The sequence below is a fragment of the Poeciliopsis prolifica genome, unplaced genomic scaffold, assembly GCF_027474105.1.
Source record: "Poeciliopsis prolifica strain line A6 unplaced genomic scaffold, Auburn_PproV2 SCAFFOLD020, whole genome shotgun sequence".
In the NCBI taxonomy this organism is placed as follows: domain Eukaryota; kingdom Metazoa; phylum Chordata; class Actinopteri; order Cyprinodontiformes; family Poeciliidae; genus Poeciliopsis; species Poeciliopsis prolifica.
The window spans coordinates 8,538,720-8,553,794 of record NW_026562395.1 but is presented as its reverse complement, the minus strand read 5'-3'; positions in this window follow the sequence as shown (position 1 = coordinate 8,553,794).

Genomic DNA, 15,075 nt, shown 5'->3' with positions numbered 1-15,075 from the left:
AGACCTGCCAGTCTGTATTATAACTAGTGGTGGTTAATTAGTTAATGCTTTTTTAATTAAACTATTTGACAAAATAAGCAACATTTTTAAATCAGAAACCATTCATTACTGCTAATTATAAAATTATTGAAAAAAATGGATATATGAACTCAACAAGACATACATTTATTGGTTCTAAGTGTCATTCCAGCCATTCAGTTTTCACCTTTAAGCCCTGATCACTCATGAAACTTCTTTAGAAAAGTGGACAGTGGACTCTGATGTTAGCACTGGGGATGTGTGCAACATGTTTAGCTTAGAGATGCTATTTTAGCCTAGAATAGCTTTACCAATAGGCTAACTCTGCTCAGCAAAATATTGAATACAACATTACCTTTTCCAGCATCTCATCAGATTGGTTTTTGAAGCAAAAATGAACTCCCCAGTGGACCAAGAAAAGTAACTTTAGTATCCATCACTTTGTTGGCAGATATAGCTTGTTTCATACAGTGCAGACCGAAAGTTTGGACACACCTTTTAATTCAATGAATTTTCTTTATTTTCATGACTATTGACATTGTAGGTTCACACTGAAGGCATCAAACTATGAATTAACACATGTGGAAATATGTACTAAACAAAAAAGTGTAAAACTGAAAATACACCTTTTATTGTAGTTTCTTCAAAGTTTCTTTTGCTATGATTACTGCTTTGCACACACTCTGCATTCTCTTGATGAGCTTCAAGAGGTAGTCACATGAAATGGTTTTCACTTCACAGGTGTGCCCTGTCACGCTAATAAATGGTTTTCTTGCCTTATAAATAGTCATAAAAATAAAAGAAACCCAAAGAATGAGAAGGTTGTGTCCAAACTTTTGATCTGTACTGTATATAAGCATAAAGTAGAAGCGCCACTAAGATCAGTGGCTCAGAGTTCCTCCTGGATGAACAAATGTTTGAGTCAGGACATTTTCCCTGACCTGGAAATGGCAGGTTTATGCCGCCATACCTCATATGTCAGAAATAGAGCTGACGACAATTGAACTACGTCACCTAAAAAAAGCAGAGACCTGATCCTCAGGCCCCCAAGACTGAACTTCTAGGCAAAGACAAGCTGTGGAAGGAATCAGTCTGTGGAGGTTATGAACAGAAACTTCTCCAAGTACACAAAAAACATGAAAATAGCCTCAGACAGAAGATACACCACTCATTGTTGGTAGATCTGTAGATGGTATTTACATTAAATGTGTTCCAATCAAAGTTGTAATAAACTGTCAGTCCGTTAATAACACTGCTGTAAATATTCCTAGGTTTCCATATTTAAAGTTTGCTCTTCAGAGATTTCAGAGAAGCAGAAGGACTGCCAGAGCGAACCGTACATGATCCATACTTATTACTTTGATAATCAGTTTGTTAAAAAAGGAGAAAAACCAACATGATTCTGGATTAGCATTTGCTCAAGTTTCATACAGTTTCACAGTTAAAGTATCTGCGGAATGATAATTTGGATAATAAATTAGCAGGAATGCAAACTAATCCATCTCCCTTTTAGTGTTCCAGAAACATACGAGGCAGCAGATTCACCCGTCTTCTTCCATTAGAAAGCTCCTTTCTTTTCTCATTTACTGTAAAGCCTCGCCATAAAAAGAATGTTTTCTAATGGAACCAGCAGATTTGCTTGTGCTTAGAAATTACCTGCAGACTATGGCTGATTGCCCTCAAAACCAAAACAAGTGGATGAGACAGCTTCAGTGAGAATTATTCAAATGATTTGCTCTTGTGTGCAGAAAAGAAGCAGGGGGTTGAGCTCGATACTAAATCTTTTGGCAGCCGACATATTTCTGAGCTCTCAGTTAATTCCCTCATTCATGGAGACATGTCAACATTCTGGATGTGGTCTGACTCATCTTCTTCATGTCTGGAGGCATTAATAATGATTGACTCAGAATAAAACTTGAAAAGCTTGTTTGGAATATATATATTCAAAGCATCTGATTTACATGTGGCTCTCTGGGGTTGTGAACACATTCATGTGAAAAATAAAAAATCAGCAAACTATTCAGTTTTTTCACAAGTAACATTCACATATAGACCTATCCCAGCAAAACTCTAATGCCAGAAATGGGCTCGAACAGACGAGATATCTCAAAAAATTTGTGTATATTTAGGCTATGATTCATATTGTCTCAGTAAAAAGACTTGTCAATTAATCTTGAGGATTTACCCAGCGTCGAGGGGATTAACATGACTAACTATCTGGTGCTGCCGACGATGAGCCTGATGAGAACTTTAAAAATCCTGGAAGCTCCCAATTATTTTTGTCAACCATTTAGGATCAAATGGAGCATTAAATGGCTGTCGATTTGTTTCTGCAGCAGTGAGCTGAGCTATTTTAAGTACTGGTAATTAGTCTATGATAACAATGCTATCACTAATGCAAACAACAAGCTAATCAATGTTATTTCTATGTGCTTGGATCTATTTGTAAATAATTTATTATTTCTGTAAACCCATATTCCTGCTGGAGTTGTATGTTAATGTTGAGTTACACTGCAGTTCTATAAAGTAGGTCAACCATTCGCAGTAACCTACAGAAACCACATCAAAAACATGGTTTGTGGCCAAAGAGTGGGGAAATAGTTCCTTTAGGCCTAAAGGAAGATCATTCCATAGCTTGGGAGCTGCCATAGAAAAAGCACAGTCCCCTTTGAGCTGCACTTTGTCTTTGGCACCTTCAGAAGCAACTGATCAGCTGACCTGAGGGAACGGGAGGGTGTGTAAGAATTTAACAGCTCGCACAGACAGGGAGGCCAAAGGCCATGAAGAGCTTTAAAAACAAATAAAAGGATTTTTAAATGAATCCTAAAATGTACTGGCAACCAATGGAAGGAAGCTAAAATAGGGGAAATATGGTCAAATCTATGTGTACCTAATAAAAGACTTAAAGCAGCATTTTGTACCTTCTGGATCTGGGAAATACATAAATCACTGACTCCTATGTAAAGTGCATCACAGTTATCCAATTGTGGGGTCACAATTGCATGGATTACTGTTTTGAAGTGTTGTCTGGAAAGAATAGGTTTCAATTTGGCTCGCTGCCTTGAGTGGAAAAAGCTGAATTATACAACAGCTCTAATCTGTGCTTCCAGCTTAAGACCAGCATCTGTCTTGACCCCTAAATTTATAATAACCCACTTGACATACTGGGCCAGAGAGCAAAGATTAGTCAGGGAATCTACAGTGGATCTGCCAAAAATCACTGCCTGTATCTTGTCTTCATTAAGAGTCAAGAAGTAGAAGTACTAACATCAGTACGTCACACAATGCATGATGTACTATGTCTCCAAGCTAGCAATAGATTGAAATAACGTCAATAGCCATAGAATTGTACAAAATGAAATTACGAAAATAAATTTGCTTAATGGATCAAGACAATTTAAAAAAAAAAATCATTTTTTTTTTAAATAAAGTTGTTTTTTTTCACAATAGATATATTTGCCAAAACTTTAATGGACACACTTTATATGCATCACACAAGTTATCAGCAGCTGGATGTCACTGCTGGTGAGAACAACAAAGACGACGCACTAAAAACTAATGAAATACTCTGAAATCTGACTCCATTCAGAGTTATTTGACCCAATGTTTTTCATTATTTTAATCTTTTATTCCTTAAACTTAAGCAATGAAATGGAACCATATTTATCATCCTACAAGTAACAAACACGCATACACATATATAAATAAAATAAAATAAACATAATATGATGACATCTGTGCACCAAACGACATGAAATGCATTTTTCCTGTGGGACTCATTCTCACTGAAAAAGAAAACTGGTTCGGATTAGCTCCAAACAGGTTTGATTATTTTTAAAGGTGATCAAAGTGTGTAGACAACCACACATGTATATAATATCAGTGGAAAGGTGTGCCGCATAACAGTGGAACGATGTCAGCTTTGGCTCTGCTGGAAGTCATGGAAAATGGACGGATTGAAGGGAGCGTTTGTTCAGACTTCATATTGATCCTTTGGGACATGTTGATGGTTTATTAGGCTTTAGATTGCTCAGAGTAATTATGGCTCTCATGTTTTCAGTCCTCCTTGCACAAAACTTCATGTTAGTGCACCTTATATTCAATATGTGATAAAACATTTAAACACAGACTATTTACCTATCTGAATTAATTGGTAAATATAAAATGTTGCCTAGAAATAAAAGTGCAAAAACTTTCAAAATGAATCTGATGTCAGCACAGGAATGCCTGAGTGAAACTATGGGTGTGGGACAAAAAACAGTACAGCTACCACTGTAAAGCAGTTTATTCCAGTTAGCTGTAGATGAAAGGATCTCAGGCCACGGCATCTTGCTGGACACATCCTGTGGGTTTGCTGGAAACTCCACAGAGAAGGAGATGAGACTGTCCATAGGTCAGAGAGGAGGTGGAATCAGAGTGTAATTACATTTGTGGTGCAGGCCTGGGTGAATTTCAGGATGTCAGCTCCATGGGGTTGTAGCATGCTGCTGTTTGGGTGACCTGATGGATGAACCCACTCTGCTGCTGGTCACATTGATCCCTCAACTTTAATGACCTGGGAGCAGGATAGGAGGGGGACATTGTCTCAGAGACAGACTAGCTTTGAGCTCTGAGTCTCTTCTGCTGAGGCCTTGCCTGTCACATCACTGGCAGTGACCATTCTGCCCTGTGGTTACCGGGCTGCAAAAACCAGCAAGTCTCTGGTAAACCAATAAAGTGAAACTATGGGTGTGGCCATAGTGGCCCGACATCAACACCTGTTTATCCAATGATCCTCTCTCTGTGGTCATTTGTTAAAGGTAAAATTAACTTTTCGAGCTTTACATCATGTTATGTTTTTTACTCAACAAAAAACATAGATGCTTTGATTCGTTAAGGCATTTCTAAGAAATTCTTTAATGTCCCGTGGCCACCTTTCATTCAGCTGTGCAAAACGCCTGAGTGAACCAGCTCCTCCTTCAAGGTACAATCCTCCTAAGAGCTGCAGTATCTAAAGTTCTGAGCTTCCACCTCAAAGATCACCTTTCCCTTGTGAATTCCTCTCTCAGCTCCTTCAGACGAGCCAACAGCAATTAGCAAACACTTGGTGGAACTATGCATCTGCTGGGCTCATTTTACCAGCACTCTCAGTGGAGTGCTGGTAAAAATATTAAATAGAGGAGTGACATTGTGATGACCTCCTGAAGACATCAGAAAGAGCAGGAGTATTTGTAGAGAGAGAGGCCTAATTGTAAGGCTTTAAATAACAGACAATTTTTAAAAGTCATATTTAAATATACATACATCAAATACAGCATTTTTATTTTAAAAAATGCAATTATTTCCTTATTGTAATAAATTGAGACCATTTTGCTAGCTCCTCATCTACAGTGGGACTCCGATCAAAGAGGTGACATGGCAGCCGCCCCCATAACAGTCTTAGCTGTTATGTAACTGGTGAATTCCCACATGCCGGGGATGTCGTCTCTGGCCCATCATTGTCAAGTATCCCAGGTAATCGGATCAACTTGGTGACAAGTCGGACATAAACTCTTCCTTTCACCTTTATGTCGACTGACCTGATAAACCCATCTGCACTATGGTGTAGCTTGATGACTTTCCCAATATGGAAAAGTTGTAGTTGTCCCCTCATTGTTTACATCCTACACAAGTACTTTCCCAATATGGAAAGTCATCAAGTGGAGGAGACACGAGGTAGTTGGGGATCAACAATCATGGCGATGGTATCCAGACTTATATCTTCAGTAGGCCGAGTCCACTTATGACGAATTTGCATAGTAGATAAATAATGTCTAATGAACTGCTTCTAAAAGTGGTCAGCCATCATTTGGCTATGTTGCCACCACCGTTTGGTGAGAATATCAGGTGCGTAGACCACTTGGGGAAGCGAAGAGTCCCGCCGCTCCATGAGGAGCAAGGACAGGATCTGGGTCCTTCATATCAGAAGTCACATAACCCAGGGGTTTGGCATTCAAAATGCCTTCCACTTCACATAGCAAAGTGAGAAGAACCTCTTCAGTTACAACTTGGGTGCCCATAACCACTTGCAATGCTGTCTTCACCGATCTTATCTCCCTTTCCCATGTCCCCCCTAAATGTGGTGCTGCTGGTCGATTGAATATGAACTAAATTTGCTGGGATACAAGGCTCGCCGTAGTTCATGCTTCATTGCCTGGAATGCCTCTTGGAGTTCACAATTAGCTCCTCCGAAATTCGTTGATCAGATAAATGATCAGATAATATTTCTGAGGGGTTCCCCGTCGAGCAATGAATCGTCTGAGAGCAAGGAGGAAGGTGTCAGTGTCCAGACTACTGAGAAGATCCAGATGAACACAACGTGTTGAGAGGCACTTAAATATGACCCCCCCAACTTACATTATAAGGTCCAAAACAATCAACACCAGTGGAATAAAATGGTGGTTTCAAAAGTCTGAGCCGAGCTTGTGGTAGATCAGACATAATGGGTGTGCTGGGTTGTCCCCTCATTGTTTACATCCTACACAAGTACTTTGATGCCGTTTGACTGCTTGTCTTCCTCTTAATATCCAATACTGGCGTTTTAGTTCTGCCAAAACCCTCTCTGGACGTTCATCGATGTGACTAATAAGTAGTTTTGTCTCAGGATGACAGGGATCCAGCTCAATTGGATGTATGTCAACCTCCATGGAACTTGAACAAGTCAGGTTTTGAAGGCGCCCACCAACCAGAATGAGACCAAGATTCTTGTCCCATTCAGGTGATACTGCTGCATGGTAACTTTCTTCAGTTCTTCTACATTGTCTGTGAGATCTGAAGCTGGCACCACCAGGCAATATTTGGGAGGTCGATGGCCAATGAGCCATCGACTTGGAGACTGGGGATCAGTTATTGTTTTTCCATGGCTGATGTCATTGGCAGGATTGCTTGCACTCGTGGCTTGTCGTGAGTTCTTGAACCTCGGATACTCTAGTGCCGACAAACACTTTGAAATGACAGGAGTCGCTCTTGAGCCATGTTAGGACTATTGTTGAGTCTGACCATAAAAATGTGTTTGAAATGTGCACATTGAGCTCACGATGAATGAGGGCTGACAGCTGCACTCCAGTCAATGCACCAGACAGCTTCAGTCGTGGGATGGACAACTGTTGTCGTGAAGCCACCTTTGACCTCGCCATCACAAAAGACACACATGTCTTCTCTCCATACTACATTATTAAATAGGTTACTGAGCCATAGGATAGCTCCGAAGCATCACAGAATATGTGTAACATGGGGGAAAGGGGCCCGGATCATGGAAGAGGATGTGGCCGTAAAGCCCACTGGTAGACCTCTCAAATACTAAATGATATAGGGTTTCCCAATTAAAAATACTCAAGTAAGTCTGGCTTAAAAGGATAAAACGGAAGTAGTGTACAAAAATATTTATTTATTCATTCTTTTGCAATATTAAAAATATACTTTATTATTCTAATTCTAAAACCTAGTAGTGCACAAAGCATCGGACAGAATGCTTTGTGCTACACAAGTACTGTTTCCCATTGTGTTCAACTAGATGATGGGGTATAAACCATGACTCGAGGGATTTGTTCACCTGGTCAGGGTGGAGTTTCACCACACATCCAGCGTCAAGTAATTTCTTAATCTCAGCTTCATATACTGTATCTGGGCTTTAACTGGCTCTCATAGTAAACGGCATTCAGTACTTCACAGCAATGGCATTACTGCTTCTGCTGAGGCACGTAGTGGTGGTGAATCCCTTCGCCTAGGTAATGGAGTAGCATAGCTTATCTTGTCTGCTACAGTTAGGGCCAGAAATATTTGGACAGTGACACAGGTTTTGTTATTTTAGCTGTTGACAAAAATATGTTCAGAAATACAATTTATATATAGTATGGGCTGAAAGTGCACACTCCCAGCTGCAATATGAGAGTTTCCACATCCAAATCGGAGAAAGGGCTTAGGAATCATAGCTCTGTAATGCAGAGCCTCCTCTTTTTCAAGGGACCAAAAGTAATTGGACAATGGACTCTAAAGGCTGCAAGTAACTCAAAAGGCCTTTCCCTCGTTAACCTGTAATCAAGTAAGTATTTAAAAGGTCTGGGGTTGTTTCCAGGTGTGTGGTTTTGCATTTGGAAGCTGTTGCTGTGACCAGACAACATGCGGTCAAAGGAGCTCTCAATTGAGGTGAAGCAGAACATCCTGAGGCTGAAAAAAAGGAAAAAATCCATCAGAGAGATAGCAGACATGCTTGGAGTAGCAAAATCAACAGTCGGGTACATTCTGAGGAAAAAGGAATTGACTGGTGAGCTTGGGAACTCAAAAAGGCCTGGGCGTCCACGGAAGACAACAGTAGTGGATGATCGCCGCATACTTCCTTTGGTGAAGAAGAACCCGTTCACAACATCAACTGAGGTCCAGAACACTCTCAGAGAAGTAGGTGTATCTGTCTCTAAGTCAACAGTAAAGAGAAGACTCCATGAAAGCAAATACAAAGGGTTCACATGTAGATGCAAACCATTCATCAATTCCAAAAATAGACAGGCCAGAGTTAAATTTGCCCAAAAACACCTCAAGAAGCCAGCCCAGTTCTGGAAAAGTATTCTATGGACAGATGAGACAAAGATCAACCTGTACCAGAATGATGGGAAGAAAAAAGTTTGGAGAAGAAAGGGAACGGCACATGATCCAAGGCACACCACATCCTCTGTAAAACATGGTGGAGGCAACGTGACGGCATGGGCATGCATGGCTTTCAATGGCACTGGGTCACTTGTGTTTATTGATGACATAACAGCAGACAAGTAGCCGGATGAATTCTGAAGTGTACCGGGATATACTATCAGCCCAGATTCAGCCAAATGCTGCAAAGTTGATCGGACGGCGCTTCACAGTACAGATGGATAATGACCCCAAGCATACAGCCAAAGCTACCCAGGAGTTCATGAGAGCAAAAAGGTGGAATATTCTGCAATGGCCAAGTCAATCACCAGATCTTAACCCAATTGAGCATGCATTTCACTTGCTCAAATCCAGACTTCAGACGGAAAGACCCACTAACAAGCAAGACCTGAAGGCTGCGGCTGTAAAGGCCTGGCAAAGCATTAAGAAGGAGGAAACCCAGCGTTTGGTGATGTCCATGGGTTCCAGACTTAAGGCAGTGATTGCCTCCAAAGGATTCGCAACAAAATACTGAGAAAAAACTTTTTTGTTTGGGTTATATATGTCCAATTACTTTTGAGCTCCTAAAATGTGGAGTGTTTGTAAAAAATGTGTACAATTCCTACATTTTCTATCACATATTTTTGTTCAACCCTTTAAATTAAACGTTACAATCTGCACTTGAATTCTGTTGTAGAGGTTTCATTTCAAATCCAATGCGGTGGCATGCAGAGCCCAACTCACAAATATTGTGTTACTGTCCAAATAATTCTGGCCCTAACTGTACATTGACTCGCACTGTGTGAGACTCCAGAATGGCTATAGCTTCCTCGTCTTGACGTGAACGAACTGCCAATTTCTCACTGCGATAAGGCAACACATCTGTCTTCCACAGATGCTCCACATGCTGATCAACGTCATCAGACACCAACCTCAGTGTTATAAAGTATCACGCTTTTGTCTGTGACTCAGTTGGAATAGAACCATCTGGACCTTGTAAAGCCCACCCTAACTCGGTTAGAACTGCGATTGGTCCACCAGACTGGTTCATTAGCTCTTTTGCAATGATCAAGTGAATGTTGTTTGCTCCAATGAGAAGCAAAGGACATACATTTTTGAAGGAGTGGATGGGGATTCCTTGCAAATGCTGATAATGTCTTTGCAAAATGTCAGTTGAATATGACTGCTCAGCTAGAGCTAACTGCTATGCTGTGAAAGCTCCTTTGATTAAATGTTTCCTTTGAGGTTGTTCTCCAGGGGAAACATAGAAATCTACAGTTGAGCTAGCCACAAAGATGATGTCCTGACGTATGGTTCGTAATGCCATGGATTCCAGACTTTTCTTGAGGTCCAGGTAAGAGGTTGCTTCAGCCATTCATGCTGTTACACTTGTTTCCAGCGGAGTAAGGACTAGAGACATGTTTCAGAAAAGCTTCAAACTTTTGTTTTATTAATACATTACAGGCGATTGTTTAAGTTTTTCCCACCTAATGCAGATTTAAACAAGATTTTTGAGCATCTATATTCTGTTAGATGGTGTTGGATCTTTACCTAAAACTCTTGCTGGACATTAATAAGGACAGAGGGAGATGGTTAAATTTTCTTAAGCAATCTTCCAATTGAACGGAGAACTCTGCCCAGAGACATCCCGTGGCCCTGTCTCCAGACCAGTTCTAACGTGCTTCTCTGCAACTGCATATTTTATTACATTGAAGCGTAGCTTAATTACACACATTTGCATAGAAGGAGTGGCAAACACAATACACATTCTCAAGGTACTGTCTTTGCATCTCCTGAGGTTACAGTTGTTTGTTGTCTCTCTGGACCATCAATCCAGAGTTTCTTGGGACATCTAGCCTTTGATCCACTCTCCTGCTAGGTGTCAACTCTTTCTCTCTGGTTTTCACCTGTGGTCCCCTTGTCCTCCTGTCAGGGCAATTGTGACTGCAAGTGTCCTGCTCCGTTCCCGGGATTCTCTGATTCAGTTCCCGTTCCCCTCTGAGGTCGTAAAGTTCAGTTCCCGAGACTCTGGGTTGTATGCAAACGACCCATTCTTCCTACCAGGCTAAGTGTCACCCTGGCCATCCGTCTCCAAAGTGATAAACTCATTGATTCAAAGATAAAAGAAACACAGATCCCAGGGGCAAACAAAGGTTTACCAACCCTTATAGTCTCCTAATCTTGAATATTTATATTTGTATTGATATAAAAATCTAACAAATGGGTTTTTGTCTCATTTTGAAATCATTAAGAAAAAAAATCTTTAAAAAAAAAAATCAAATCTGTATTTGATTTCAATACAGACTGTCTTTCTAACTCTTAGAAATGATGACAGTCATTCATCCAGAGAAAGCAGCTTCTTCCAATGGTCTGAATATGTGATTTCATCTCTTCCATTCAACCTATATACCCCCAATCAGCAGTACGGACTGAATTGTGCTCTTCAACCTAAAAAAAAAATAAGTGCAACCTGAAAATTTCTCTCAACCTGTCCCAAATCTTCTAAATGCTATCAATCGCACTTCCTTTCATTCCACTTTATTATTTCTTTATTTCAGCACTTAAATGCATGAGAAAGTTTGATTGATTTTTCTTTCAAGGATGGGAGACAGGGAACTTAGGGGATAGGCAAAGTATTTGGGAGCATCTCATAAACTCTTGACACAGACAAATGGATGGGACTGAATCATTTATTCAGCTGCTTCTTCCATTCAGACCATGCATCATGCATTTTTGTTAACACTGTCCTCTTGCCAGTAGTTTCATCTTGTGCGAAAGATAAAGAACTGAGCTGATTTTTAAATTCTAGCTGTTTCAAATAGCTAGAATGGAAAACTTTTAGACATTACCTTATTTTTTATTACACTTTGAAATGAAAGGATGCATTGCCCCATAATAAGGTTGAATAACCAAATTACCTAATTGGTTCTTGTCAACTTTCATGACTTCATGGACATAAACCTTTTAGCATAATGGACATAACATTATGTTGCATTTCATAACATAATGTAACATAAGGCAAAATGAACATAAAAAAGAAATAATCCCAAGTATTACATTGTGAAAAATATATTATTATTACTGTAGGTCAAATAATGTAACAGGGAAATCTGATAGCCCTCCTTTATCTGAAGAAGTTAAAGGCCTGATTAATTCTCTACGTCCCTCTCTGTTAATGCGGCTCCTCAAGTTCAGAATTGTGATATGTTGTAAGAAATTTCTATCTGTGCTGAGACAGTGCTAAGAGCTTCACAGTGGGACAAAGACTTGGGGCCAATTAGCAGCATCGACACCATTTTGTGTGTTGATCCGAATCTTTATAGGAATGGCCCACCAGTGCTGAGTTGCTCATCCTCAGTAAGATTTACAGTGTTAATGGATTTCATTTATTTTTGTCCCCACAGCCTCAGACATTTCAGGAGACTTTTTGTTGCTTAACTTGCTGCATGTTAAATAACTGATGCTTAAAGTATGAGCATAACATCCTGAGGCAGGAAACACAGATGAAGTCGTCACCCTGATATACGTATGTATATTCAGTTCAGTCTCAAATGGATCAACTTAAAATGATTGAGAGGTTTGGTGTATTGCAAGAGTTTGTGTTGATAAAGTTACTCTTGGTTATTATTTTTAGAATAACAATGATCTCTGATGAGATCATTCTGATATTTCACCATCACTGGCTGAATTGTGTTGCTTCCTCTCAAAATCACTGTCCATAAAATGAAGGAAAAAAAAAATCAGTGGAAGAAGTTCTTCAAATGGGTAACCCTCAGTCAGAAGTCGCTAAAGAAAAAGAAGAGCTGTTTCAAGATGTACTGAAGGAAAATGATCTAAAATATTTAACATAAGAGGGCCTTATGAGGGACTTCAGTCAAAGATTCTCACACACAAGCCCAAGGCTTTTTATGTACATTGTCAGGTAATGGTTTTAGTTGAAAGTGCCAAATCAAATGTTTGTTTTTTTTTCACATTTTTCTATTCGGTTGAAAAACTTAGCAGATTTGTAGGAAACCCATCAAAAGGTATCCTGCCATTCATTGAGATGCAAGCACTGTCTGAGTCTCCCTGGACCTGTTGAAAGGCTTTCCTCAAGTCTCTCAGGGAAGATCTTTGGTTGTCATGAAGTTCTTGGAGCATTTGACCCAGTCCTTCTGCTTATATTCTTAAGAGTGTCGTTCTGTAAAAACAGAATAGCATCTATACTTCTCTATAACGAAAAGAGACCTGAAGGAGATTTTGATAGCATTAGATAATTGATACACATGCCTGGTGGTTTTGGTGTCATAAGTAGACATACCCTCCCTCATCTGGCCAAAAAGACACTGTTTTTGTATGGAAGGCTCCTGAAGAGTTTTCTGCAGGTTGTCCATAATTTTCTTGATTTTGTATAAAACATTTTTTTGCTCCATCATCCTCCGAGGTTCCACGGTGACCCCAGAACTGAACCAGCTTCTTCCATCAGCTACTTTACACTAGGTATAGTTAGAAGATTAGAAATAGTAGTCCGTCTGGCAGGCTCCCTTTTATTAAACTTAGATGTGCTTTTAAGATATATGCTTATAGATTCTGTGAGAGGTTTTTGCATCATTATCCTGATCACTTCTGTTTGTATGATGGAAAACTTTTAATTCAGTGTCCCCTCACCCTTGTTACAACAGCTGCAGTTTATTTCAGACTGTAAATAAACTATAGCTTATTTACAGTTATTTATAATTATTAATTATTAATACTAGTAAATTAACGTTAAATAAGAATTCTGAAATTTATATTTTACAATTTTTTTTAACCTGGTGTGATATGGGCACATATCACACCAGGTTAAGTGTACAAGTGTACATACTATATATGTAAGTTATTCACCTGATACTAAGAAGCTGCTGATTTTATGATTCACCAACATCTGTTGACAATCATTAGAGCTTATTGCTCAGTATTCTGCAGCTTCAAGGTAAGCCTGCAGCACAATGTAATATTTATGCAGCCTTATGCTCTTCCAGTCTGATGTTGCTTGAGCTCAGTGGGAAATGTTTTGATCTGTTTGAAAAGATAGTGGAAACTAATGATTTATAGAACTGATGATAATTGCAGCTGAAATATTCAAATGCATGAGGGTAATCAGTTAACTGATGAGGTTTAATCATCACCCAAAAACAAAAATATGTTGTTAGAGCGTGTGTTCAAACGGTGTCATGAGCCATCTTTCTTCTTGAATTACCAAACTGTTGGCATTTCTATTAGACTGTATGTGGAAAGCTTATTGGAGGACTGTAATGGAGCACTGCACAAATTAGATTAATTAATTCTCAGACAGTTTTTAGTAATTCCCAGAATCTCCACTTCTACCATAGAAAGAAAAAGAATCTAAAAGGTGATTAAAGCTGAAGTAGAGCAAGAACATCATCTGACTGAGAATGTTGACTCAAAGCTAATAAAAGAGCTAATATGTTTAATGACAGCTTAACAACTACTTTTTCAAATCACTAATTCAATGAAAGAACAAACTGTAGCTCTAATACCAACTACTACAGATTACAGAAAGCTGGTTCAATCAGATAATTAGCAGGGAAGTATGGCAAATCTGTGATTTGATTAATTACAAAATTACTCTTGAAGTGTTTTCTTTTATTATTATTAATCTATTTTTAATCATCTAATATTGTAAAAGCAGGTATTAACTGGGTGTTAACTTTTTTCTGAATCAGTTTGCTCATTAGTTTCTAATGTTAGTTTATGATGCATCAGGTTTGAACATCTGGAAGATAAATAGTATCCTAGACATTAAATATATATATATATATATTTGTTTGTTTTTGCAAGAGATTCTATTTGTTTTACTAGAGAAAAAGTGACTCAACATGATAAATGTTTTCATCCTGACAGTGAAGCCATCCAGTGTTGGCACTGCCATGATGGAGCCATACTGTGTCTCTGTAGGTCTCAAAAGAGCAAAGAGGTAATGGAGCTTGATTAAGTGGGCCCTTTGGTTGAATGTTGTAAATCAGGTTGGAAAAGGAGGGAAGCTCTTCAGCCATAAAGGAAAGTTGTCCTGACCATGTGACTGGCTCTGATACCAATTGAAAAAACGAAGACTCGCTCCTGATAAAATACTATAAACTAGTGATGGGTCATGCATTTTAAGAACTGACTCATCGAATGAAAGTCAGCTCTCTATAAACATAATAGCTTTATATGTGTCTATTCAGTTTTTCGCTATTTTTTCTCTTTCAGTTGAAAGATATCAAAAAAATATGTAATAGTATATTTGGCTGGTGGACTTCAGGACAGTTTTATTGGATTGTTGGTGCCTCTAAATAGAAGTTTGAAAAGAATCACTTAGTGCCTCGTCCGAGAGCATCCACTGCCAGCTGTCGCAGCAGGTCTGGAGTGTTTGATAGAAAATAAACTGGGGCATGTTTG